Source organism: Equus caballus, chromosome 22 (genome assembly GCF_041296265.1).
Source record: "Equus caballus isolate H_3958 breed thoroughbred chromosome 22, TB-T2T, whole genome shotgun sequence".
Classification (NCBI taxonomy): Eukaryota; Metazoa; Chordata; class Mammalia; order Perissodactyla; family Equidae; genus Equus; species Equus caballus.
Genome location: NC_091705.1, coordinates 21,329,157 through 21,356,945, shown reverse-complemented (window position 1 = coordinate 21,356,945; position 27,789 = coordinate 21,329,157). Strand labels below are relative to the sequence as shown.

General features: G+C 50.3%; 1 protein-coding gene and 1 non-coding gene across 4 annotated transcripts in view; both read left to right on the top strand.

Annotated features, from left to right (window-relative positions):
- STK35 (serine/threonine kinase 35) overlaps positions 1–27,567 on the top strand; it is a 45,183-nt gene extending 17,616 nt beyond the window's left edge. Inside the window, exons 3-4 of one of the 3 annotated variants that reach the window (XR_011430912.1) lie at positions 22,724–27,160; positions 27,355–27,567. The gene's annotated coding sequence lies outside the window, so the exon portion shown is untranslated. Of the gene's footprint in view, positions 1–22,723 lie in introns of all 3 variants that reach the window. The other 2 variants (XM_070247504.1, XM_070247503.1) reach the window with 2 other exon arrangements.
- MIR8966 (microRNA mir-8966) lies at positions 26,505–26,627 on the top strand. The gene has a single exon (NR_127970.1). It is a non-coding gene; the product is annotated as a microRNA mir-8966 (primary transcript).
- Positions 27,568–27,789: the final 222 nt, after the last annotated feature.

Here is a 27,789-nt window from a genome sequence, read left to right as displayed (position 1 = left end):
GCTAACATCCATGCCCATCTTCCTCTACTTTATATATGGGACGCCTACCACAGCATGGCTTGCCGAGCGGTGCCATGTCCGCACCTGGGATCCGAACTGGCGAACCCCGGTCCGCAGAGAAGCAGAATGTGTGAACTTAACATCTGCGCCACCAGGCCAGCCTCCAGACAGTGTTTTAATTGTAGTTCATGCTGTCACTTCCCATTTCTGTCTCATCTTTTCCACTTTTAAAAAACGTCTTAGAATTCATGTTTGCGCTGGAGTAGGAAGAAGGTTGTCATTGGAAGAGGGACCTGAATGTGGGTTAGGATTATGGGGTTGTCACAACCCGTTGAGATCAAGGCTCTCGTTTGAAAATCCACGCTTGGATTGGTGCTGTTTTGCAGGGAAAAGTTTCAGCTAAATAGGAGGGATTCCTTCAGGTAGGAGAAATAGGTGACCTTGAGACCAGAAAAGATTTGGAACATTGTCACTGCCAAGTGTCCCAGGCTCTGACAGCCAATAAGGACAGTACTTGGTCAATTGGTGCCTATCTGACCGTAGCCTACCCTGCCCTGTTGGAGCTGGGCACGTAGGATTGTGGGCCTGGGCCAGGTCTCTGTGCTGGGCATTGTGGTGCCAAAAGCTTCACATGGGTTGTGGTACAAATGAGCTTTGGCTGGCTGGTTCGAGAATCAGAGGCTGGAGTTAGGAGGAACTGTGGGGTCCAAACTTCCCTCCCTCCCACTGAGTTGCATAGATGCAGAAGCAAATTCTATATATTCATTCAGTATGTTGATTAGGAAACTATTGCCAGGGACTATTTCAGGCACAGAAGATACATTCGTGAATAAAACATACAAAAGTTCTTGCAGTTGTGGAGCTTACGTTCTGTTGGAGAGACAGACATAAACAGAAGCAATGTGTTAGAAGCGCTCTGGGAATGTAGAGCAGGATAAGGGAGATCAGAAGGCTGGGAGGTGGGGGAAGAGATCAGGGTGGATCTCCTTGACACAGTGACATTTGAGCAAAGAGGAGTGGAGGGGGTAAGTCATAAGGATCTGGAGAAAGCGTCCCAGACAGAGGGGACAGCCAGTATAAAGGCTTGAAGGCGGGATAGAGTGAGTGGGGAGAAGATTGCAGGGAAAGAGGCTGGAAGAGTAATTGACAGACACCTAGAGTAGGCCTTGCATGCCATGGGAAGCATTTTGGCTTTTATTCTTGGGTCAGATGGAAAGCCATTGGTGTGTTCTCAGCTGTGTAGTATCTGATCCTCTGAAAGGATCACTGTGACTGCTGTGTTAACTACAGGGGGGCAAGTGAGGGGATAAGGTGGGAGGCTACTGAACTAGTCCAGGGGAGAGAGAATGAGGGCTTTGAGCAATGGAGCAGGGCAGCTGGTGATTGGGTTTGGGGTTAATTTTGAAGTCAGGCAGCAGGATTTCCTGCTGGATTGAAAGTAAGTTATGAGAAGGGATTTAAGGATGGCTGTGAGGTTTTGGCCTTGGAAGCCATTGGAAGGATAGAGTTCATCAAATGAGATGGGGAGGACATTGAGAGGAACAGGTTTGACTGGAAAAAAAAGTTAGGTTTTAGTCATCTGAAAATTTGAAATGCCTGTTTAGAATCCAAGTCCAGAGGTGGAGTAGGTGATGGGAAGGGTGGAGTTCAGGGGCAAGATCTGGTCCTGAGCTACAAATTTAGAGACGGCCAAGGTGCTGGAGTGGGCACAGAGAAGATTTCAAAGGATGACGCAGCTCTGGGCCCTCCAGCATTGAGAATGGGGAGAAAGAGAGGAGCCAGAGAGATAGGGGACCTGGGTATGGTGTCCTGGAAGCCGGGTGACAAAAAGACACCTGGAGGGGGAAGTAATCAGCCACAGCACGTGAGCCAGTAGGTTGAGTGAGAGGAGCACTGAGAATTAACCATTGGAGTTAGCAGGTGGGAAGTCTTTAGTGCTCATAGCAATTTTGGTGGCACATAATGGGGGAAAGCCCTAACTAGAGTGTGTTGGAGAGGGAATGCAAGGAGAAGAATTGGAGACATTGAGAGAACAGACCAATGATTCTCAAAGTTTTTGGTCTGAAGGCCCCGTTACACTCGTGAAATTGAGGACTCAGAGAGCTTTTGTTTGGGGCGTTATCTGTGGATATTTGTGGTATTAGAAATTGAAGCTGAGAAATGTTTTATATGTTTCTTTCAAGTGAAGAATAATAAATCGGTTGCATGTTAACATAAGTATCATAATTTATGAGAAATAACTTCAAAATAAAAAATATTTAGTGAGTGACATTTTTATATTTTTGCAAATCTCTCTAATATCTTCCGTAATAGCTGGATTCTTGTATTTGCTTCTGCTTTGTAACCTGGTGCCATGTCACTCGTCATGTAACTTCTGGAGAACTCCACTATACACTTGGGAGAAAATGAAAGTGAAAAAAGCAAGTAATGTCCTAGTGTTATTACGAAGAGTTTAGGCTCCACCAACTCCTGAACTCCATACCACACTTTGAGCACCAATGGTATACGTGACTCTTCCTGAGGAATTTTACTATGAAGGTTGCTGAGAAGCAGGGGTAGCTGAAGACCTAGAAAGGAGGGAATTATTCAGAGTTCCAAATGAAGACACAGAACTTGTGTGTCCTGATTCCCAGCCAGCTTTCCTATTAGACCTGAAGTTTGCTACGTTCCAGTTCAGCGGCCTGGGGTTCACAGGTTCAGATCCTGGGCACAGACCTATATACCACTCATCAAGCCATGCTGTGGTAGGAACCCATGTACAAAAAAGAGGAAGACTGGGGCAATGTTCCTCAGGCAAAAAGAGGAAGATTGGCAATGGCTGTTAGCTCAGGGCCAATCTTCCTCACCAAAAAATAAAAATAAATAAATCAGGGCTAAATGGTTTTAGTTTTTTGCAACAATAAATGGAAAGGTACTTTGGGTTGGAAATATGGGATTCCTCTGAAAGGAGTGTTGCCTAGTGGACTATCCGGGATTGAGTTCCATTTCTGTGATTTACTGGCTGTGTGACCTCAGGCAAGTTATTTTACCTCTCTGGGTTTTATCATCCATAAAATGGAGTAGTAGATCATATTTGTCTTATTGAGGTTGTTAGGGGAATCACAAGAGATTGTGAAAGTACCCTATATAAACTGTCTAGATAAAATGTTGTGGTAAAATTTTAGATACTTGCTTTGGCTTGAGGTGTCTTGTCTTCCATTCCTCTCTGAAGACAGTGGTCTTTAACCTTGCATCTGAGGATTACCAAATAATGTGGTTTTTTCCTTTTCAACAAAGCTGTACTCAAGGCAACTCAGTCCACTTGCTTGTTCCAGAAAAATTATCTGTTTTTAAAGATTACTCGATGATGGAGCCTATTTCTCTTGTCACTTTTAGAAAATGTTTAATAATTCCTAATGGTTTCTACCAGCCAGCCACAAGTCTTACTCAAAGTGGGAAGCTAGCCAAACTGACGTTCCAGGTGCCCCCGCCCACATGTTACCAGGGAGGGTGTTATGAGGGAATCTGCATTCGTGGCCAAGTTTGCTGTCTAATATACAAACCTCAGTTACTAGGGCCTTTTGAAGCCAGGACCCTTGAATGAATGACATTTATTTGGAGCTGGCAGCTCAAACCTGCTGAAGGAAATCAGATGTTGGTGTGACCTGAGGGGTTGTAGAAAATATTCTTTGCCCTGTGTGCAATCTTGGTAGCCGCCTAACATCAGAGAAAGAAGTCAGGCCTAATTTTTCTTTTGACTTAATATGTTTATTCTTAGCCTGGAGACCAAAGACGTGGCTCTGGGCTAACGTGCTGGGCCACCTGGGTTGTCCCCTTGACCTGAGCTTCAGATTTTGCTTCTGCTTTATGTGATTTGAGGTTTTTTAACCTGGGGGTCCCCAGACCTCTAGTTGGGCCCCTAATGATCTTCTGGGGATTCACAAGCTTTTTCAGCTCATCTAACAGGCGACAGTGTGTTTGCTCACGTTGAAGCCAGCTCACATCATTTGCTTCCTTTTGGCTGGAATTGTACCCAAACTGTCTTATTATAGATATCAAGTTAATAAAAAATGATACTAAAAGCTAAAAAACAAAAAAGAAATAATTAATGTGGTTTGTTTTAAACAGTAAAGTCTTCAAAACAGAGTCCTTGGGAGGTAAATTAAAAAAGGGTTTTAGGTGAGAAATTGGGAATCCACGACCAGATAGGTCTCCAGGCTTTGAAGGAGAACAGTGCTGAAGGTGACCACAGGTGGTGGTGTTTAATGGTCGTTCCTGGGCTTAAGTGCTTTGTGACCATTGTTTCATTTACTTATTTTCAAGAAACTTCCCAAAGGTCACAGAGCTAATGAGGAGCAAAGGCTAGATTTGAACCCAGCTCTAAGTCCATGGCTTTAACCAGTGTTGTGTATTGCCTCATTGAATCTTCTGTAAAACTCACGTGTTTCCATAATTGAGTTCAGACAAGTGAGCCCCAAGTAGATTGGCTTTCCTGCCCTCCTAGCACCGCACATCGAGATGAGTAACATGGACCCAAGGGGCCTGGCATTCTGGTTTCCAGTTGAGACAAAGTCATGCACCGCATACGACATTTTGGTCAGTGACAGACTACATGTATGACAGTGGTCCCATAAGATTAATACCATATAGCCTAGGTGTGTAGTAGGCTATACCATCTAGGTTTGTGTAAGTACCCTCTATGATCCCACAACAACAAAATCACCTAATGACGCATTTCTCAGAACATATGCCCATTGGTAAGCGGCGCACGACCATAGTTTCTTCTACTCTGAAAAAGGTCATTGTGCTGGTAACAGGTAAGTAGCCCCCAGGAAGGCTTCACAGAGGAGGTATAACTGCCAAAGGGACAGGAGGCAGAGGTTTGATGCCTACACCCAAGGCTCATCCCACTTAGTCTGTGGTGGAGCCTTGAACTGCCAAAACAGAGGATAGGAGGAAGGAGATGCCAACCTTACCCTGAAGTAGATGGTTACATCTACTAGAAAGAATGGCGGGTTTATTTATTTAAAGTAGAGATCATTGGGAGGGGAATGTGCCTAGCCGGTGATTAATTCTTTGGTCCAAGCAGATTTAGAACCTCTGGGCCTCTTTGGAGTCCCAGTCTGTAAAATGCAAGTCCCAGCCTTGCCTTACCCTGTCTCGCTAGCTCTTCACGGAGGTGTGCAAGAGTGGAGGGTTGTGAGGGAAGATCAGAGGGTTTGCTTCTCTTTTCCCCAGGAACTTAAAGCTCAGCTTTCACTGTGAAGACCTGGCAGCCCTAGGTACTGATCTACAAGGAGACAGCCCTCGGGACTTGGTCTGTCTACTGGTGTGTTTGTTTTCTGGGAGTTCCCCCAGGTAGGGAGGGCTGGTGTTTGTAAAGCCAGGCAGCTCCCCGGGGCTGGCTTTTGCCCCGCTGTTGCCATCCCTTGACTCCTCCTGCTGGATCAAGGGGAGGAAGCTGGAAGCTGAACTGTCCTTATGTAACGGAACTGGTGGCCCTCAGGGATAATCTGTCCCATGAAGCTCTGCAGGACATCAGAGCATCCATGAGGGGACAGGCCTGCCCCAGGGCTGTTGCTGCTCACACTCTGTTCCTCCCTGGCATCCTTGGCTCCTCCAGCCAGGCAGCATCCCTTTGGGCAAATCAAAATAGCTCTTGTAATCCTCCAGCTGTAAGCAAAGCTGCATTATGGTTGGGGTCCTTCCAACTCCCATTTCCTCTTACCGCAGGGACACAGACACCCACCAACGATAACAGCCCCTGGTTATAAACACCTGCTTTGAGGGGCCCCCTGACTTATGCAGGGCAGAGGCCCTGCCCTTTTGTCTCCAGCCCTGAATTACCCACTTTACAAATATTATCACGCAGCATCCGCGCAACTGTTCTCTTATCTGCCATCTTTCTGCAGATTAGGACGCTGACAATCACTTTCCTAAGGTTTTGAGAGTCAGGATTTGAAACAGGGTATCTGACTGGAAATTCCACCGTTCATTTCTGCCTCCTGCAGCCTCTTTAAAAGCAGCTCTGGATGGGTTCATGTTTTGAGGCAGATGGTGGGTCCCCCTCCGAATAGCACCACCCAGGTGGCGCCTTAGGATCAGTGTACGGCGCTGCAGATGGGCATCTCAGATCTGAGCACAGGCACACTGCAGCAAGGCCACCATCCGCTCCTTAAGGTGAGATCACTCGTGTGTGGATTGCTCTTGTGTCACGCTGATCCAGCCTTAAACGTGGGCAGGTGAGGCAAGGCTGGGACAGTGAGGCACCCACATAACCAAGGATCAAGCCACAGTAGGCATTAGCCTCGTAAGCAGGCAGAGGTCAAAATTACCAAAAGGTTGGAAAGTGGGAGCCACCATCGGCAGCCAGGAAAGCACCAGCCCTGAGAGAGTGCTGGCAGAACAGTCTGTGACACCAGTGCCACAACAGGGCTCTGATGTGACCCAAGGGCACCCTGTTGTCTGTGTTCCCCGGTACCCTGCAGAAGCCCATCCCAAGTGAACTTAGCCTGGGCATTTGAGGTTGATGAGAACCCAAAGCAAAATGGCAGGGGTTCCTGGGTTTCTCTCTGACAAGTCTTCCAGCTTGTTTATTTATTCAATCTCAACCACAGCAAGGGATCTCATCATTCGTGCCATCATTGATGTGGCTTCATGTAGCCCTGTGTTGACGAATTCTGGGGCCGAGTAAGATTTGGTGAGCAAGAGCCCTCCTGGCATATGGTGGGCACTTGCCCAGTGGTGGTGTTGATAGTGTAGACCCCAATGTTGTCCTCTGGGAGCTCACACTTTAACAGTGTGGATGATAAGACAGGGATGCTTAGCTGTAGTGGGCGTGGCTTGGGAGAGATACAGAAAGCTTGCCAGGAGTAGAGGGAAGTTTCCTGGAGGCGGTGGTTCCTTGGGCTGGTTCTCGAAGGTAGGTGTAGGGGTACCTTGTAAGCCAAGTGATAAATGGAGGTCACAACTCAGGGTTTGTCAGCACCTCTCCTTGGCATACTGAGGCTTTTTTTGGATACAGGAGACTCAGCTAGCAAGGAGAGAGAATCCTGTTCTACTAACAAAATTCCCAACTGGATATGCCTTCTAGACCCAGGACCTTTGGAGAATGCCCAGGGTTCTGTCTTGATAAACTAGGGCAGCAGCCAACAAGCTCCCAGCCTCTTTTCATTTCCACTGGTGAGTCCTCTGTGGCATTACAGAATTAGAGGAAATGGAGACCTCCTCCAGCATTTCTAGCATTCAGAGCATGGCAGGCCTTAAAACTGCCAGCCAAGTTTAAAATAAATCAATACCGTAAAATACTGCAATGAATTTCCCAACTTTAAAGGAATTTCACTTTCAGTTAGAGGTGCCAGGGGAAAGCTATAACTCAGCCTGCATCGTACACAGGTCAGAATTCTGTATTTTGTTTCTTTGTAAAAGAAAGTGATGTCTAGGGACTCAGGAGGAATGGATTAGAGCCACCCAGGCACACCGTAGGGCATAGTGAGGAAGACAGAAATGCCCCTGTCTTCTCAGGCTGCAGAAAGGAGCTGGACGTGGGGCCTGGGCAGGTAATCTCATGAACGGCAGCCTCGGCTTTCCATGAGTCCAAGGCGAGGGACTGTGGCAGTGATGGACAGTGGGTTGCCTTTGGGGTGCCATGGTGGATTGTAATATTGCCCATCTGTGCCAGTGGGAAAGTCAGAGATGATGTGAGCCTGTTGACTCATTGTGCATTGATTTCTAGCCTTTTGGAAAAAGGAAGGAAACCCTTAAATATCACTACAGCTCCTTTTGTTTTTTCTTTCTGCTTTTTTCAGACATGTCTAAGACATGTCCTCCCAGAAGGTTCCAGTCTAGGGCAAATCTAAGGCATGGACGGGAAGTGTCGTGCTGTCAGGTCTTGGCAGAACACATGGGCCTTTCCAGCACAGCCCAGCCTTGTACCCAGCATAAGGAGAACTGGGAGTCACAAGTAAAGTCTCCTTTGTTGTTAGTAACCAGATTGTGTACTTGGATTGGATGACTGCTTGGAAGGAACCCTTGGTTTTTGTGGGGCAGCAGAAATGAGTGTGAGTGTACCACACCCCAGACAACAACAGGGTGACTTTTACCTTTAAAAAAAAAAAATGGGGGTTTTAAGCCAGTTGCATAAACTGAAATCCAGATGTCACCACTGCCGTGATCGAGAGATGCTCCTCCCTCTCCTGCTTGAGCATCTCAGGGCTCGGGCACCAACCAGGTGTAGCAACCAGAGCCTTTGGAGAGCACGTCACTCCAGCCTGGTGTTTTGGAAGCCCTGTGGCAGTGGGACAGCTCTCCCTAGGACTCCAGTTTCCCACCTACTCTTAGGATTTCATTGGGTTGGGCAAAAGCTGATGGTGCCATAGGCAGACCTGGATGTGAGTCTTCAGAATCAGCAGCCTAATTTCATGGCCTTGGTAAAGTTTAACCATAGTTAGGAAGATTGCTTCTATTTTATCAGCAGAAGGAACTGAGGAGTCATGAGTAAGAAGTTTTCTACTGAATGCGTTGAGATTCTACCCTATGAACTTGAAGATATTGACAAGCTATTGCCACACTCCTCCCTGCTCCTCCGCATTACCTCCCACCTCCCGCCACACACTGTCAGTCACAAACCCTAGCACCATGCTTCTCAAAGTGTGGTCCCCAGACTGGCAGCATCACCTGGGAACTTGTTAGAAACGGACGTTTCTGGTCCCACCTCAGACCTACAGAGTTGGAAATAGGAGAGGGGTGTTCACCAAGCCCTCCGGGTGACGCTGATGCACACGCTGGTTTGAGAACTGCCCTAGTAAAAGGGGGTAACGGTGCAATCCGCCACCTTACCATCTGTCAGACATGCAGCCATCTGCCTTGCCTCTTACCCTTTTGCCCCCCAAAAGCTTGGCTCTAGGCCTGAGAGCTAGGAGGGTCTGCCAGGTTCTAGGCTCTGTCTTCTGTAATTCCCTGGCCCCAATGCCAGACAAGACACTTTTCTGTGGGCTGTGGTTTCCTCACCCAGAAAACCGGGTACCTAAAGGACCACTCTCGGCCCCCTCCCCTACACCCTCAGCCCTGGCACGTTCAGGTTTACAGTGGTTGTGGTTCTAGGACCAGGGACTCCTGATTCTTGCTTAGTTTCTTTCTTAGTGCATGTGTCTTCAGGATAAGGTGAGGCCCTGTGCCCGCCTGCTCCTGGGAGGAGGAGGAAGAAAACAGTTGAACTTCTCCATGGGCTCCCCTGGCCCTAGGCAAGTGGACTTCTGAGCCATAATAACAGTGAACATCTTGGGCTGCTCCTGGGTGAGTGCCATCAGCAGAATAACAGGTCCCTGTAAGGTCGTGATGGTAGGAGAAGATGTCACCCTTAGAGAAGGGGAATTTGAGAGGCAGTAGGGCACTGGGATTGGGGAAGCCGTGGGTGCACAGGGAGAGCTTAGGACTCTAAGTAGATCTTACACATGGCTTTGAATCTGGACCAGAAAACTTGTTCATTCCACAGGCATGTATTGAGCACGTGCTGTGTGCCAGGCGTAGGCTGTGGTGATGAAGAAGAGCCCCGATCTCATTCCGTCTAAACCTTGGGCATCTGAGCCTGGGAGTCCTCATTTATAAAATGGGCTGCTAATACTTACCCCATAGGATTTTGATGTGGGTTAAATGTAAAATTACTGTAAAGCTAGCATAAGGGTGCTAGGCATGCAGTAGGCCCCCACTGCTGTTGGGTTCTGCTGTCCTTTCATACCAGTTCTTGGCCGTGCTCGTAACAGACCTAGAAGTAGTGTCTCAGGATGTGTGCAAGTTCTTGTGCTCCCCCCACCCCCATCACCACCAATAAAAAGGAAAACCCACCCTCTAGATGGGCCCATTAGTTATTTGATTGCTTGTGTGTGTTCTAGGTACTGGGGTAAGTACTTGCAGTATGTCAGTGAGAAACCAGACATGGTCCCACCCTTGAGGCACTTACACCTCAGTGTGAGACACGTCATAAGGGAAAACTACAGGTACAGTTTCAGGTGTGTATGGATGGAGGAAATAGAAAATAGGGGACCTGCCCAAGGTGATCAGAGAAAGTCTTTGTGAGGAGGTGACTTTGAAACTGAGACCTGAGGGATGAGGCATCTGCCAGGCAGATGGGCAAGGAACCGGCAGGTTTAAGGTGGAGACAGGAGCCTGTCATGCCAAGCTCCGTAGGTCACGGTGAATCACTGCACAGCAGCTTTAACCACCCGATTCACATGGTGACAAGAGAACTCTGGCTCTGTGGCCAGTGGAATTGGAGAGAGGCAGGCATGGAGGTTGGGAGCCCAGTTAGGAAGCTGTAATCTTCCAGGTTAGGGTGGATGGCACAGGGGATGGAGAAGAGTGAATTTGAGGTGAATTTTGGAGGGTGTTAAAGGGCTGACAGGTGGACTGAATAAGGTGGGGGTGAAGGAAGGGGTGGCTCAAGGGTGACTATTATCTGTGGCTGGAGTCACTGGGCAGTGGGGCAGAGCCATTTAACAGAGAACGCTGCAGGAGAAGAGGGGTTTGGGGGATGCTGAATACACAGATGTATCTTGGATGTATGGACATAAATGCATCCTCTCTCATCTATATGGGTGTTCGATAAGTTGTGAGTGATTGGGTCTTTTGGAGGGTTGCTGAATCCCGAATTTGGGGCTGAACATAGGGCATCTTCAAGGGCATGGAGTGACCTCCTCAGTCCTTGGGTTGCCTTTACAGCCTTCATTTGATGGCTGAGTCTTGCTGTGTTTTGTTCTTCCCTTTGTAATCAGCTTCTCATTAGGTGACTGATGAGTCTGGCTCTTCTGTGTCTTTATTTGCATATGCACTCTGCTATAATTATGTCACAACATAGCATTTTGTTGTTTTGTATTTACTTTTGCTTTTTAGAGCTGAAAACCTGTGCAGTGTCCTGTCACATGGGCAGCCCGGTGGTTCTGCCAAAGAGCATCTTTCTAGCCTAGCATTTCACTCTTTGTTTTTTTAATAGTTATATAACAGCAGGACCATGATTGCTGGCTGTAAAATTGATGTTGAGAGCCACGTTAATTTGTAAGTTGGGAAATACTTTGTGTTTTGATTTAAGGAAAGGAATAGAGGGGAAGAAGGTTGGGGGAGAAGGTCTCTGGTCTCAGTTGCCTTCAGGTTTCTAAGTGTGATACCAGGAGCTAAGTGGTGGCTCTACTTCCTCAACTTGATGTTGAACTAGCAGGGAAGGGGCTTCACAGTCAGTCCTCAGCTGTCCTTTCACACCAGGGTTGGAACTATTTACAGGGCGTGGTGTGGAGGCTGGCCCCACCTGCCTGTTCACCACATCTCCTTCCCCGGAACCCAGGAAAGCCTGGGTCCTTTGTTGCACTCGTTTAGTAGTTGCTTACTGAGCTTTTGCAGCTTGCTGGTGGTCTTGTATTCACTGTATTGTTTCTATATAGGAAAAAGCCTGGTGGAGCCTGGATTCTTTATCACCACAAGACGTGGAGTGGGGGGGCACTTTCTCTCTCTTATCTGAACTCACTGAGCCCGTGCTGTTTGCCAGACTTCATACTCTCCCCCTGCTTATCATGTTAAATGCTCACGTGTGTCCTGGGTATGGTGTCCTCCCCACTCCACGTGGATGGCAGGTGCCAGCTCCAGGGCTAGAGCTCTGGTGCTCACGTTCTTTTCCATCAAGCTTCTGAAGCTAGGTCACATCAGCGAGTCTGTAGTGGCACAGTACTGTCTCACTGCTCCCGGGAGCTCAGAGGAGGGAGTGCTGGCTTTTGTTGAAGAAGTAAGTAATGGTGACCTGTAGGACCTGTGACTTAAGATGGCCCTTGAAGAAAGGAAGGCAGATGAGAGTGTTCTAAGCAGGGGACACACTGTTCACAAAGGCAGAACACTGGGAATTTGTGGAAAGAGCAGATCTTTGGGTTGCTTCACACAGAGGCTAAAGTGGGAGAGCAAAATAGCACAGAGTTGCCAAGAGAGTGAACTTTATCCTGCAAAAAAGATGGGGGGGGGGTGGAGTGGTGGTGTACAAGGCTATATTTTTGGCAGGTGAATTGGTCACAGTGAGGGGAGAACTGTCAGCCCCTCAGGAAAGAGGATGGGAGGCTCCTCCTGACGGTACCAGTCTGAGGAAGGTGTTTGCCTGCACAGGCACCTTCCCAAGCTTGCAAAGGGAGAGGGTGAAAACTGATGAGGGCACTTAGAAACCCTGGGCCTCCAGTGGTCTCAGGACATTAAGAGACTTACTTTTGAACTTGATATGCTGATAAACATAGGTTTAAATCGCATCTCTACCACTTACTAACTCGGTGACTTTGGGGAAGTTGCCCAACTTCTCTGGGCCCCCATTGTCCATTAAATGGTGTTCATTGAACGCTGATGCCCACTGTACGCTATTGTGAAGACTAAATGTACAGGAAATGGAAAGTATCCAGTGCAATTCCTAGCACACAGTGAGAGTGCAGTAAATAGTGGCTCTGTGTGTTGCCCTCGTCCTGTTTGTTTTTGCCAAATTCTCATAGGCTAATCATTCGTTTCCACTTCACGTCTCATGAACAATTTACAGTGCCCTCTTTTCCCTAAGAGAGCTCCAGACCCCTTAGCAAGTGCCCCCAGTGAGTTCCCCTCGGCACACTGGGCTTTGGACTGGTTGCTGTAACCACAGGTCCAGATGGTCTCCTTTTGCCCAGACCACTCTGGGCATGACCTTGTTTGAGCCTTTGCTTTTATAACCACAAATTGTCCTGTCCCCATATGGAAGGGCGACCTCTCCCCTTTAGCTGTAACAGCACCATAGACATCTTCTTCCTGGCAAAGGGCCCGTAGGGGGAACAATCTCAGGAGCCAGGCCCCTCCCCCGAGCCCTTTCTCTGTTAATCACAGCAGCCACAGCTGAACCTCAGTCTCTTTGGGGGCCAATTGAGGCGTTGGCAGCTTGCATTTCAGCCCCACACTTAAAGAGTTGAGGAAGGGGGTTAGTTAGGGTATCCCCATAGCTGACTGCCAATTACCAGGGCTGTTTCTGGAGACAAAAAGTTCCCCTTAGTTTGTCTCGAATGAGTTCCACCAGTACCTGTTTACCAGCTAGGGTGCTTAGGGGAAAGCGCTGACCCCAGTGCCCTAAGGGCCTCCATATGTCACTTCCCAGGCTAGAAAGACCAGTTTTTCTCAGACCCAGGTGGGATGACTCAGGGTGTGGTCACAGGTCATTGCTGGTCACCAGGGAGACCTCGGGAGACCTCCAAATCTGAGTCTTAGGTCTTGCCCAGTGACATTTTTTTTTGTGCGTTTGGCAAACTTAAATACTAGCGGTTTTGGCAGCACCTCCAAGGAATCAGAAGGTTCAAAACAATACCAAGCAAGTCAGCAGAGGTGACAACATGCTCCCTGCTGTAATACAACCAAGGCTCCGTGTCTGAGCTTCCACAGGAGCTGCTCGCTGCCGTTTGTAGAGAACTGTTCACCGCCCTGATCGAACTTCAGATTTCCTTGAGATGAAGCTGGCGTCTGGTTCCGTCCACACGCTGTCTTGGCTTTAAGCTCTGCTCATTCCCTTTGTCTCAGGAAGCCGTGCTCCGGGGTACATTGGGCCTGCTAGTCGTTGCTGCCAAAGCGTGTGTCCTCATTATGGTAAATGGGCAGCGGGTCGAGCTCAGCTGGCCCGGCATAGAGCCCACCTCCTCTCAGTGCCCTTCATCCACTTTAAGGGAGTCTCCGATTCTGCTTGAGAACTGGGGAGAGCGACCTCCACCTCCCACTGTGAGCGTGCGCTCTGGTGTGGAGAGCTGAAGTCTGTCCCCACGGCACTCCCCTCACCGCCCGGCCCCAGCTGCGCAGCTCGTACTCCCCTTTGCCATGGGGAGCCCCGCTGAGCAGCCCTGTGCTGCCTTCTAGGTAAGGTTTTTGTCTCGACAGATAAGGGGCCGACACAGGCCCTCATGGTTTTCAGTATCCCTTGTGTCGTAGACCCTTCTCAGAATCTGAATGTTGGGGATATTCCCCCAGAAAAATGCACATGACTTGCACACACTGTGACACTTCATACATCTTCAGGGGGTTTGTAGAACCTGTGTATCCTTGGAGTTAGAAGAACCCCAGGTTAAGACCCCCTGCCCTGGTCCCAAGCCCCTCGTTGGCACTTGAAGAAACGGTATCCCCAGAGCAGAGTAGGGAGAGCTAGATGAGACCAGAAGCCAGGTTTCCCACTCCTAGAGCCTTTATCGTTTCCCTGCATTTTACTTTAGGGTCTCCTAATAGATTACCAGCTGGCAGTGCGTTCCTACTGTTGAATTAGTGCTGTCACAGCCTGGGGGACAGACAGTGTACCTTTCAGAGAGTTCACAGGTGGTTCCCCTGGACATGCCTAAGTAAATGAAGAGGACGTGGAAGATGGGAGGGGTGGCCTCTTAGGCAGAAGATGGACCACCTGTCTGCACGGGGGCTGGTGCTCAGTTCCTCGTAGGGCAGCCCTGCCCCTGCCGCCTGTTTCCACAATCTGTGTATTTCCATTGTGGGATATGGGAGTCCTCCACCATACCTAGCACCCCAGCCAGAACTCCACCACTACCTCGCAAGCCACTTGTCAGCCAAGGAGAGTTCTTGGGCATTTTTGCCATTTTACAGATGGCTGGGCCTGGAAGGAGGCCACGGTGAGTCTTTAAGATCTGGGGAACTCCACGGAATTGAGGCCAAACCCAAATCTTCCAGTCCTAACTGTCCTTCTCAGTGATTTCTTACTGTGACTGACTTAGACTCGGGGGACACACTCGGAAGCCAGGCCGGCTCCGAGTAGCCACACCCAGATTTCAAGCGCCCTCTCCAGATTAAACAGACTGTATTTGCAGCCGGTTGTCTGTCTTCTTCCCCATGAGGTTAGGGCCTGCTGATGGGAAGTTGGTAAGGGAAGGAGGAGTGGAGAGAACTGCCATCGAGACAGGAGCCTCCTGGTCCTGTAACTGATGGGCTGTGTCACGTCAGGAAAAGCCTTCATCCCTGTGGGGCTCATTTCTCCCACTCATCTCTAGGGGTAGGGGTAGGGGTAGGGGTGGAGGTGGGGAGTGGCACGGTGTAGCTGGGAGAAAAATAGCACAGGCAAAATCCCGGCTCCCGTCGCCCCAGCGCTGGAGCCTGGGGAAGCAGCCCGGCTTTCTGAGGGGAGAGTGAGCTGCTGTCTCTGCACCGGTCTGGTTGGGATGTTCAGTGGGAGCTCAAGCAAAGGCAGGGATTCTTGTAAACACGTTTTTATGTTAAAATCCTCTTGTGTTGAATGAATGGTTCTCAGAAATGTATAAATTAATTTTTTCTTGCCACGTCCTAACTCCCAGTTTCTGTCAGTCACCCAGTATTTGAACTCCTTCTGTGCTTGGTAACCTGAGAGGCTTAAGAGAAGCAGGAGACTGTCCCTGTCCTTAAGAAAACTTGTGGTAGGGGGTAGTAAGAGCGGAGCACACAGCAGGGTTACTGGGGTCTGTGGTCATCCCGTGCCTGCTCCCTGGAGCTCAGAAGAGTCCCTGCAGAGCTGGGTCCTCTGGGAATGCTCCCTGGGAGGAGCGTGTGGAGGGGCCTCGAAGGGTGAGTGCCGTCTGACTGACAGTGAGGCGCAAGTTAGGGGGCCAGGGTGGGTGGCGTGTGCAACCCGACCAGCCGTTGCTGAGGCCCAAAGCAGAAAGGAGGCTGTCACTTGGAGAGAAGACTGACTTGAGGCCAAGTCGTCTTGTCTGGAATTTTCGCCTGAGCCAATGACTATTGTGAGGTTTTTGTGGCTGCTGTTTGTTTGTTGGATGTGATTTAAAGCTGCCATCATGGCTGACTAAGTGCCTCCTGTGTGCCTCGTTGTGCCTGTTACAAATACCGGTAGTCTCCGGACTTCACACCCTACAAGCAGACATTCCCACCTTTTAAGTTGATTAAACTGAGGCTCGGGGGGCCTTGACTTGGTAAAGGTCAGAGCTGCTGATTGGTGGAGCTGGGGTATAAATTTCAGATCTTCCTACTCCATCCCCCATGGCCTTGACAGAGCCCCGACTGTTTGCCATTCTGTAGCACGCACTCTGAGTGATCCTCCCCCTACATTCGAGAGCTGCTCCCGGACTCTACCTTCTTTTGGTCTCCTGGTCAGGGCTCAGAGACCATAAGGGCGGGTGCCCATGGCCTTCCAGATTGTCAGGGCCGCTGTGAAGCGCCTGTTGAGTGTGCTTCAATGATCTCTGGCCTCTTGTTCCCCTTTTCCCTAACACCATGTCCCCCTGTAGACCTGAAGAGTGAAAACATGAGTATCCCGTTTGTCGTCTCTACCCCCATCCTTTGGACCCTGACGACAGACCCCCCATATACTGTGCTCTGGGCTGCTCACAGCATGGTTGTCCCTGTTTTTGCCCTACTCTAAGCACTACTGTTGCTAGCTAAGCCTTAGAGCAATGAAGCATCAGAGAGCTTGGCTCCCGGCTGGCTTCAGTCCCTCTGACAGATTGGGATAGACAGTAGTGCTGGGGCCACTGAACACCCCAGAGCTGGCACGTTGTTATCTGAGTCTGAAAAGCCAGCTGCTTTGGTGTATTAAACAAGTGAAGAATGACTCATTTTGGAACTAATCCTACTTAGAAGGAGAGGCCTGCACTCTGTGACCCTGAGACTCCCTTCCCCGTGTGCCTCTGCAGCATGGCGTGCTCAAAGTCAGCACCCTGAGCCTTGGGTGGCCATTCTCTAAAACGGGTGATTCCTCCTGGTCCAGTGTCTGGACAGAGGAGGCATTGCGTGTCAGGCCTTGCATGGTGTCTGGCATATCAGAGGGATCATGAACTTCAGTGGCAATACCACCAGACAGGGCTCCAGGGAGAGTTTAGGTAAGAGTGAGTTGTTGGCTGTCCACCCAATAATACCATGATTTGAATTTTTACTTTGCTTTAGTCTATGAGCATGCCAACAGTTGAGTTTCTTTTCTGTTAAATAGAGGAGAGGCAGAGACAAATTGAGAAACTGGACTTTAGGTTTGAATCCCAGTTAACAATTTACTAGCCATTTAACCTTTTACAACTTGCTGAGTAACCTCCGAGACTAAGACTCCTCATCTGCGGAGAGAAGGGTCTTCATGGATAAATGTGTGTGCAGAGCAGAGAGAGTATATGCGAGGACTCGCACTCAGCATCTCTGATGCTTGAGGTTCCTGCTCCCCTTAGGGGTAGGTACAGGAACTCAGGTGCATCCCTGAAGCCTGCAGGTGGGTGCATGAGCCCTCCTCCTGACCAGTGCCAGTGGTCCCCCGGGGCACTGGCCCACCGTTGCAACAGTAACTGTGACACTTCTGTGCAATCCCACCGAAATGGATCCTAGCAGACAGCCAGGTAGTATTTCCAATTTCTAGGTCCCTGGGCTTCACAAACCCACCTTGAGGCCTGAGCAGATGAAAAGATGCTGAGGTTGCTTTTGCCAGGGGTCTCAATGGGGATCAGAGAGCTGCCCTCCCCCTCCACCGCCACCTCCACTGCCGTCATTCTTACATCTCCATGTTGAAAACATAGGACTGAAAGTTCCTGAATTAACTGTGACTCTAGACAAGTTATCTAGTTCAGTCTGTGATACCCTAAGAACCAAAATGACCCTTAACACAACTGACAACAAGCTAGATCGTACCGAGTGCCCCACTCTGTGCTGGGCTGGGCAGTTTACTTGAATCCTCACTCCTCACAGCAGACCCCAAAAGAGTGAATGTAGCAGCGTCCCCATTTGCTAGTAAGGGAAAGGAGGCTCAGATAATGTAAGTGGATAGTAAGTGGCAGGGCTGGATTTGAATCCAGGACTGTCCACCATAGGCTGCACTGTCTCCTTGACAGAGCACTAGAGTGAAGATGCCAAGTTAAACATAGCTGTGTCTCCCAGACTCTTAAATCCTGTGGTTGCCACACTTAACATTTTGAAGGACAGTATAATTTAAAGCAGGGGTGAGGGGGTAGGAGATGGAGATAGGTTTTTAAAACCATTCTCATCATTTCATCCAAAAAATGAGATTTTGACACCCACAAGGGAGGAAGGCCATACTTTTAGAATAAAGGATAGTCTTTTACTCACCCAGACGTTCCGTGTCTGCAGGTTGAGGAATAGGGGAGTCGGTCCCCAAACCCATCATCGCTTGCTCCCGCTGCAGCTCTGAACTCTGCTTAAGCTCTTCTCATCTCTGTAGGAAGGGAGTTTACATTACAGAGTTACATGTTCAAAGCAGGAGCATTGGCGTGAGACAGACCTAGGGTCAAACCCTTCTCTCTGCCACTTATCAGCCGTGCCGATCTTCGCCGAGCTTCAGTGTCCTCGTGTCTAAAGCTGGGGTGACACTAGCGCCTACCTCAGAGGGTTGTTGGGTGAAATGAGGCAGTGGATGTAAAACTTGGCCCATTTTGGGACACAGTGAATGGAAAGCAGTGTGGGAGGGTTGAAAGTGGCCTTACCGGATTGTTCTATATAGCATTCTACTCCATAGGACACGCCTGGCACATGGGAAATGCTTGGTAAGTGACTGCCATCATGATAATAAAGAAATGAGAGGGTCGGATGTGCTGAGGGAACTTGGTCCAAAAACAGAAATAGGAAAGGGAAGGAAGTGCCAGCACCCCTTCCCAGATCACTGACGCCTTTCCCTCCCAAGACCATCTCAAAGGCAGGCCATTAGAACCTCTGGCAGAGCCAGCTCTGACAGCAGCAAATGAAGACTGTCATAGTAGAAAGACTTGGGCCAGTGAAGCTGGAAAACTTTAAATTAAGTGCCAGTTCTACTGCTCAACAGCTCTGTGAGGTGGGGCAAGTTGCTCCGTCTCTCTGGGCCTGTTGTCTTGGTAAAACGAGACAAATCCATCCTCAGAAGAAGGTGACTGAGAAGGTGAAAGATGGCGTGTACTCCAGGCGTTGACTGCAGGTTTATCACACTACTGTTTTCCATTGTGTCCGGCAGCTGTGGCTTTGCCCGGTAGGAGGGCTCTGGTCGGAGGTAGGGTTCCGCTGAAAGGGACAAGGCAAGCCCTGCTTGAAGCTGAGCTGGGCAGTCAGGCCGCAGCCTGAGCAGTCAGGGAGCTAAAGTGTGACATCTGCTGGGATGGAGTGCAAGGGCCTATTGCACTTCCTGTTCCGGCCAGTGCCTGGGAGGATCTGCGGCAGCTTCAACCCAGAGCTGCGTGGTCCGAGCCATTGCTACTCATGGCTGGAGAAAGGGCCCCTGCTCTCTTCCAGTGCAGTTACTGCCATTGCTCCTTGGGGGAGGTGTACCTTCTCTAGTGGGGACCCCGAGAGGAACCCAAAGCCAAGGTCCTCTCCATGGAAGAGAGAGCCCTCTGATTTTCATTGGCCCTTCCCGCTAGGGAGAAGCAGACTGAGACCTGCGGGCTGTCCTGAGGCGTCCTACCAGGAGGGCCGCAGCCAGTGCCAAAGCTGGAGCCAGGGTGGAGGAGCCTGTGGGAAATGTCAGCCTCGCTTCCTGGCAAAGGACCCAGTGATTACAGCGGTCCTTAGACGCTGCTGTTTCAGGAGGTCTCGCAGAGTGCTGTGCTATGCTGTTTTTTTGACCTTCTGTAGTCAACACTCTGTTCCACTAGTTTATGATGTAAAAGGGACTTCTGGCTTCTGAATCTCTGCCTCCTTGCCAGCACTGCTCTCCAGTTGCCATGGGTCACCTTCCTGCTGATGGTCATCCTTTTGAGGAGGTTGTCCTCAGCTTGGGTCCCACCAAGGGAGGGAGGAAGGCAGTGTTAAAAAGGTCGTAACTGGTTCCAAAGATTGTCTTAGCAGATCATACATGACCATGCGATTTCCTGGGCTTTTCTTGTCATCTTTCACAAGGACTTAGAGTGTCTTGGATGGTGAGGTTCCCTCCAAACCTTCGCTCCCCCCATCTTCTGGTTGCTCTGCTTCATCTCTGGAAAGCACAGGGAGAAGAGAGTAGGCGTGTTGAGTAAAGCTAGATTTGAGATGACTGCTGGATCATTACGGGGCGTGCTTATGATAAGTGGGTTTTTCCAAGGCAAAAACTGGGATACAAGACTCACTAGTGGATTTTTGCTAATTGAAGGCAGGGAAACAGAAGCAGCCGAGGAAAAGGTTGGGGCTGGGAAGTCCAGTATTTTCTTTCCAGATCAAATCCTTTTTTTCCCCAGCGTCTTTATCATTCATCTCCACTTTACTCTACACGCGGACACTGGGTCACCCTCACCTGTGCGGTGGAGGAGGGAATCGCAGTCTGATGTCGTCTGATGCGTGTGGGAAGTTCTCCGTTGTCCGCTGTGTGTGGAGCAGCATGCGTCTGGTCTTTTGGCTGCTACCTTTCTTTGGAGTTGCTAGCTTTTCTTATTCCCTAAAGGACACTGTTTTTCCCATTAAAAAGTAAAGCATGACAGTGTGATGGGTACTCAATACAGGCAACCCTTGTTTTATTGTACTTTGCAGATAGTGCGTTTTTTACAAGACCTTCCACCAGCAAAAGCATTACGGCTCTCTGAAGGCTCGGATGATGGTTAGCATTTTTTAGCAAAGTATTTTTTAATTAAGGTATGTACATTGTACATTCAGATGTAGTGCTGTTGCACACTTAATAGACTATAGTAGAGTGTAAACATAGCTTTTATATGCACTGGGAAACCGAAAAATTTGTGTGACTCACTTAATTGCAATATTTGCCTTATTGCGGTGGTCTGGAACTGAACCCGCAATGCCTCTGAGGTACGCCTGTGTGAAAATACGGTGGAAAAGCAGGGGAAGAAGAAGATGTGCTCACAAGTACAACATTTCGATATACTTCTTGCCAGATTTTCCTATACTTGGAGGTGTTTGTTTTACATAGCTTTGGTCATACTATATGCCACAGAACTTTGTAACCTACTTTTTTCCACTTAACCCAGGGAAGTGCTTCTGCCATAGTGCTGACAGTGCCACACAGCCTTCTCATCTCCTCTGTAATATGTCATTGAGTAGGTACAACATTTGCTTAAATCTCTTACTTTTGGATTTGTGGTTTCTTGCCTCATAATTTAAGTAATACTTCAGTGAGCATCCTTATTCATAAAGTCCTTTTCATATTTCGCATTGTTGGTTAAGCTACATTTCCAGAAGTGGAATTATAAGGTCTATGGGTCTAAACACATTGGAAGCTCTGAAAACACCTTGCCAGGTTGCTCTCCCGAAGGCTTGGTGACACTCGCCACATGGGGTGCGTCCTTGCCATGTACCCTGACCCAGGTAGAAGCAGCGTTGGTGGTGAAGTGGCCGAGGATCACAGCCTGTTTAAATTTGACACAGTTGTAATCTCTGGTTGGGGTAAATGGCCATCAGAGATGGGCTCATGGAGTGTGTCACTTCCTGCTGTGGCTGGCTGCTTTGTAGTCTCCTCAAACCTGAGAAAGGAGCCCCCCGTTTCTCAGAGGAGGAAACTGAGGCTGACAGGTAGCAAATCATCCAGTACTGCTGTACCCTGCTGCCTCTCATGGAGACTAGTGAGGCGTCTCTCCAGGACCTGAGGACAGCGGACCAGTATTGTCAGACTGCACAGGTGGCAAGTAATGGTGGGGAGGGCGCAGGGCTGGGAGGGTACACCTCTCGGGCTACAGAGCGCTCCCAGAGCATTGGAGCCCAGGGGGGATTTCAAGCGCACAGTGCTGGACGTGTTGGCGTCAGTGCTCAGAATGAGAGCCGGCACTTGGAAACTATCAGATGAGTCCGTGTGACAGAGCATCGCTGCCCTGGGTGCCCGCCCTGCCCAGGGTAGGGCTATACTTAGCTCTGCTCAGACGGCTCAGACTGGGAAAGCCAGGCTGGGGGTGGGGGCTGGCCCAAGGCTAATCTCTGTAGGTTCTTGTATTCTCAACCTCCACTGAGAGGTCCTGAGGCCTGGGACCAAGGCGATTCCCAAATAATAGCTCATAATAATATGGCCAGGCACTGTTCTGAGTTTTACACGTGTTAGTTCACTTGGTACTCATAACAACCTGTGAATGGGTAGAGGTGATGAGACCAAGGAACCAAGGACTTAAATTTGGCCATGGTCAAGTGGCAGACCCTGTGAACTCAGCCACAGGTTCTGGCTCCGTGTCTCGTTCCAGGAGAAATCCCAGAATTCTCCCTGGAGAGGCAGGCGTTCCCTGGGGAAGTGAGGTTTAAACGGTGCAGTGTACTGCAGTGTGGGGCCACACGGGTGACTCCGAGTCTACACTGCCCCTGGTTGTGGGACTCTGGCCCCTCTTAAGGCTTGAGAACCTTGGTTCCTTCATGCAGGTTCCCAGAGGCCTGAGCCTCCCTTTTCTTGTCTCTAAAACGGGATAAATAAACTCAAGAGAGTTGCTGCGAAGTCTCAGTACAGCACGGTTAGTCAGAGAGGGTGGGCGGGAAGTAGGAGGGGACGGGGGCTGCCAGGGCCTGCGGGGATAGAGAGCTAGGGTCCTGTGGCATTGTGTGCTCGTAATTCAGAGAAGCCATTAGAGGGATGGGGTTCATGATCGGATTTGTCGTTGGAGCCGTCATGCCTGGGTTCCCCATTATGAAGCTCTGCCCCTCAGTTGATGTGACCTTGGGCATGGCGCTTAACCTGTGGCTCAGTTTCCTTACCTGAAAAAGGAGAATACTGTGTCCACGGCAGGGTGGTTGTGGTAAAGCCTTCTCCCCTGCCCCCAGCACCTCATAGCTCCTGAGTTCGTCTGGGTTGGGTGCTGGCACCTCCTGGGGGATCTGGAGCTTGGAGGCCCCAGGCCCGCTGACCCCCATGTCCATTCGTTCCCTGCCTTCTGTCTTCCAGGTTGATCCTCGGGACCCACAGTCTCATCATGTCTCGCACACAGGACGGCAGAGGGTACAGGTGGTGGCTTGGTCGGTTGGCGATCTCCCGACAGCTGGATCTCCGGCAATGTGAAGCTTTTGGGTTTTCCTCCTCCTTTTAGTTTCACTTAATTTTTTTAATTTTATTTTCTTTTTTGTCTTTTTCTTTTCTTTTCTTTTTTTAATTTAAACGATTAAGACTTCAGAAGAGCAGGAAGCTATGCTGTGGACAGGCACCAGTTTCTTTAAAGAAATTCAACATGGACAAAGCATACGTATAAGTTTCCTTTCTAATTTTTATAAGGGGTTTGGGAGCTGTTTTGTTTTTGTCCTTTATATTTCCCTGTTGTCTTTCTTGTACCCATCTCTCAGCTCTGCGTATCACACCTCACTTCCCCAGAGAAGGCCTGCCTCTCCGGGGAGAATTTTGGGATTTCTCCTGGGATGGGGGCATTAAGACAGAAGGAGGCGTTGGGCCACCTCCCCACCAGATGCAGGAACGGCCGGACTCTGGCGGCTGCTCCTGTCTAGCCCTGGGGCCTTGGAAATGATCAGAGGCAAAGAACACCTGGAAGAAGAAGGCCAGGGTTTGGCCAGGAGAACTTGAGAAAGAAGGTCTAACCTGTGGGCTTGTTCTCTTTACGTCGTCGGAAGCCCCGGGCCACACCAGGCCTTATAGTGGGGGGACTCCATTCCCTCTTCTGCCCTTTCTGACCGGGAGCTCTGAGGAGGGACAGAAGGTGACCATCTCCCACTTCCTGGCAGTTGAGCAGCCAGCGCCCCAGTTCTGCAAGCCCACCTTTCCAGAGGAAGTTCCCCAGGAAAAAACTGTCGTGCCAAACCTCTGCCTGGGACACAGCGGGGTCTTCCTCGGGCATTTGTCACTCCTGTGAGGTCAGCACCCACCACCTACTGCCTCCTGGATTGTCTTCCTCCCAGATGTGTTCACCAAATGTCCAGGTTATCACAGAGACTGCCGATGTCCCTGAGATCCAGTTGTGACCATTGCCATAAGAATAGGGTGTCCTGAACTGGCCGCCACTGTCATCTCCTGGCAGTGAAGGGTGTGCCCTGTATGCTGGGCGCCATGGTGTCACATATGGTGACAGTGTCAGGCACCATCTCCCTCACTCCCAGGGACTTACTGTTAGGTGCCTACCCTCCATGTAAATGTGTCTGGTGGGAAAAGAGTGGACCTGCAGAGAGGTGACCGGGTGGACACCCCGCAGCCCCTAGGTGTCCATCTGGGGGCTGGCCACTTTAAAGCTTCCCCACGTGACTCCTTCGACCTCACCGCCAGTGTGGATCTAAGCACCTCTGTGTAACCGTGCTGACACTCCTTACTGATGCTCTTGCAGCCGCCGCCCTCGCAGGCTTCTGAAACTGTCTGTTCTGTCCCCTTGCAAGGAGGGTGGGAGGCGCTATTCCTGTGTTGTCCCTCTCACCAGGAAACAACTTTGGCTTCTCCAAAGGCTTTTCACCCGATTATGGCCGAGCAGGAAAGGGTCTTTGGGGAAGGAGAAAGGAATTCCTCTTTTGTGTTTAATTTTGTTTTTTGTTTTCTCTAAGCCAGCATAGGTTCAATAGGAGAGATAGTTGGAGGGCAGTTAAGTTGGTGTGTGACCAAGGGGGGCTTCCCCCTAAAAGCAGCAGTCCTTTGGCGCTGGCAGTTTGGGAGAGACCAGCACGGCATCAGACCAGACTCGGCAATATGTTCACTCACGTTGTTTTCCCAACCCCTCAAATACTAAGGCTACTCTTCCTCCTGGGCAGACGATTGGCTGTGGTTGGCAGATCCGGCAGGGCTGCAGGTGGTACCCAGGCCCCTCCCTTCCTTGGCTGAAATCCTTGGTGATCGCCTGTCTCTCGGCTCTTCTCTGACTTCCCAGGCGACCTCCTGAGTGTAGCCTGAGCCGCAGCTGGAGGCTTGGTTGAGCGGCATCCCCTCATTGCAGTGTGCCCTCCTCGGCCCCACCACCCTGCTTCCCTGGGGGGCGGCTGTCTCTGTACAGGAGCAGATGGGAAAAACAGTCCCCGGACTCGGCACCCCCAGCTCTCCCTGGCTCCAGCCCATGCTCTAAAGTCCCTAGTGAGGGCTCAAGCCTGACAAGTCATTCACCTTTTGCTTAATCTTTTTTCTGCCCTCCCTGGTCTCAGCTCTGTCTAAACAAGGTCTTGGAGCTGTAGTGCTCCCCTTTATTTTTCTTGGCACCAGAGTACCTCCTGTGGGTCACAGGATGCCCATACCTTTCGGGTGAACAGGCAACCAGCTTCCATGCACCCTTATCTGCAGGACTCCCAGCCATCCTTGCTTGTTGATGGGACCTCCTTCCCTAGGTCATGAGGGCCAGCTCGTTAGCCCCCAAGTGCCTCCCTGTCCCTCTGCTGCTCTCTCCACTCAGTCCGCCTCAGGCACCCGGCCTGTTAGGTGGGAGTCAGCCTGGAGTGAGCGCTGCCTCTGCCCAGTCAGTGGCCCAGCCTTGGGGTCTGGCTCGGGGAGCTCCTGTCACCTTTCTTAGCCATTTTCCACCTCTTCCCACCGTGGGTCCGCTTCCTCGCCTCTTCCTGCCGTTTCACCCTCTCCACCTGGGTCTTGGGCCTGGCAGCAACCCTGTGGTGCGTCATCTGAGTGCCACCAAGTTTGTTAGGCCTGTCCAAGTTCTAGGAGTTTCCAAACCTTAAAATAGCAGTCAGTTATTCTCTTCTCTCTGGATCTGTGAAAAGGATAGCCTCTTGGAGGGAGGTTCCGGGCCTCAGCCCCATGGGTCTGAGCTCGGTTTCCCTTCAGGGAGAAGAATCAGCAAGACAGATCTTAGTGCCTTACTCCATTGCCCTCCCCTCACCAGGCCACCTGGCTCAGTAGGAAGTACGCAGCTTTCTCCCTGTCTGGGTCCATCTGTCACTTAAACTCTGTTCCCACTCACAGATAGTCTATGGGAAGGATTACTCCCCCACGTGACCTCCCGACCCCTTGCTGCGGGCTGTGTCCAGGCACATGTCTCCCCGCCCACCACCAGGGCACTCACTAGCAGCTTTAGCCGAGGACAGGAGAACTGTGCTTCAGACAGGTGCGCGTCTCTGCGTCTCACTACCCAGCAGGTCCCCTGCTTCTTACCTCTAGCCAGGAGGATGCCACAGTCTGTTCACTCAAGATGCTCCATCTGACCCCCTTCTGGGCACTGGGGACTAAGGTCTCAGGCCTTAGTCTCATCTCATCCCAGAGGCATTGGGACAGGAGAATAGGAACTCTTTCCTCCCACCCGGACATGGTTTGCCCACCATGGCTGCCTTTCTGAGGGAGTGTATTCAATGTTTACTTAAGAAGTACCCTGTTTACAGCTGGAGGAGAAGTGTGCCCAACAGTGGGTGGAGCTCTGACTCTCTGGACATGTATGGCCTCATGTATGGCACGGCCAGCGGTGGTCCCAGAGCGAATGAAGGCAGAGACGCCAGGGGCAGGGGTGCGTGCCCTGGACTTCCCTGCCCCGTGGCCCTGCGGTGCTAAGACCACTCACCACCTTTCTCACAGCCCTCGTCCCCCTGGACGTTCCCACCTCTGTCATTCCCTTCCTCCAAGGTTCTCAGCTCCTGAACATATCACTTGTCTCCTAGAAAGCCAGCGTTTGGAGCAATAAGATGATTATTTTTGCTTGAGTCTTTTTCTAAGAAAAGGAAAAGAGCTGGCATTATGGGAATCTTCTTTCTTTTTATGCTGTTGGCTGTTTACCTTCTTAGAAGACAGATCTTAATAGGATGGATGCCTGGGTTTCAGCCTTGGGGTATCTTTTGGAAGCTTGGGAAAGCAAGAGTTGGGCTTTCACCCCCTAAGGAGGGGACCCTCTCTGCCCTCTCCTTGCTCCATGCCAAGGCTGCCTGAGCTCCCAGCCCTGCCTGCCAGGTACACCTCCCACCTTTGATCCTGCTCATGCGCCCCACACACAGACATCTGGGGGCACCGCTGGCTCTGATTCTAAGTGGGGCTCTTGGGTTATTGCTCCCCAGTGACTCTTTTCCCCTTCCTGGGCCTTATGGCAGCCCCCAGGCAGAGATGGCTACCAGAGTCTCCTAGGAACTGGCAACTTGACAACAGCCAAGCTTGCACTCAGCTCTTCAGGCCACCAGGCCCAGAGGGAGTGCCATGGCCATTCTCGCACACCAGGCTGAGGCACAGCGTTCGGGACAACACAAGCCCATCTCTGATCCTGCCTGCCTAGGTCTAGGGGCAGGGTCTCCTGTCTGGAGAGGCCCTCGGGGACACCAGGAGGTGTGCCAGGAAGGTGGGCTGATGTGAGCGTCTGCAGCCCTCACCAAGAGACGAATCCACTGCCGCGAGTTCCCCGGAGCTCCCCTAGGATTGCAGGGGTTGACAGAAAGGAGACCCCAGCTTCTTATTGCATGAGAGGCCGCAGGACGAAAGGTGTTTATTTAGGGACACTTTAAATCTTTTGTGCCCCAGGGGCCTCTCTCCATCAGAGCAGGAGAGTATGTTGCAACGATTTAACATTCGTGTGGGGCCAACTTGGGTGTGAGGGAGGTTTTAACCGAGGCACAAAGTTAGTTTCAAATACTAGTTAATAAATCTATTTTTCTTTATTTTCTTTTTTTGCACAGAAGCTGGTAATCTAGGACCTACGTGTGAACAACTTTATATGAATATTTTTTGTACTTGGTTTACTTGGGTTGGTATGATACATTATATTTAAGTTCCTTGAACACTGTGGATCCCCCTAATGTGTATGGATGACTGAGGCTTTGTAAATTAAGGGACGTTTGTGTGAATAAAGTTATTTTATGGGGTCAAAGAAGCCATATGTGATTTGAAAACGAGTGCATTGTGATTTTGTTGCCACCATTGAGGAGAGGTAGAAGCCAGCCTGGCCACAGCTCCGGTCCCAGTGGGTGAGCACAGGAGAGAAGAGGACAGGACACTCAGCTGGAGGAGAAAACTGCCCTGGGGGCTTCGACTGAACCTCCCAGGCCGCACCTGGGAGCAGGCGCTCGGGAAGCGAGGAGCCTGCCCTCCTGGAGCGGGAATCCACTCCAAGC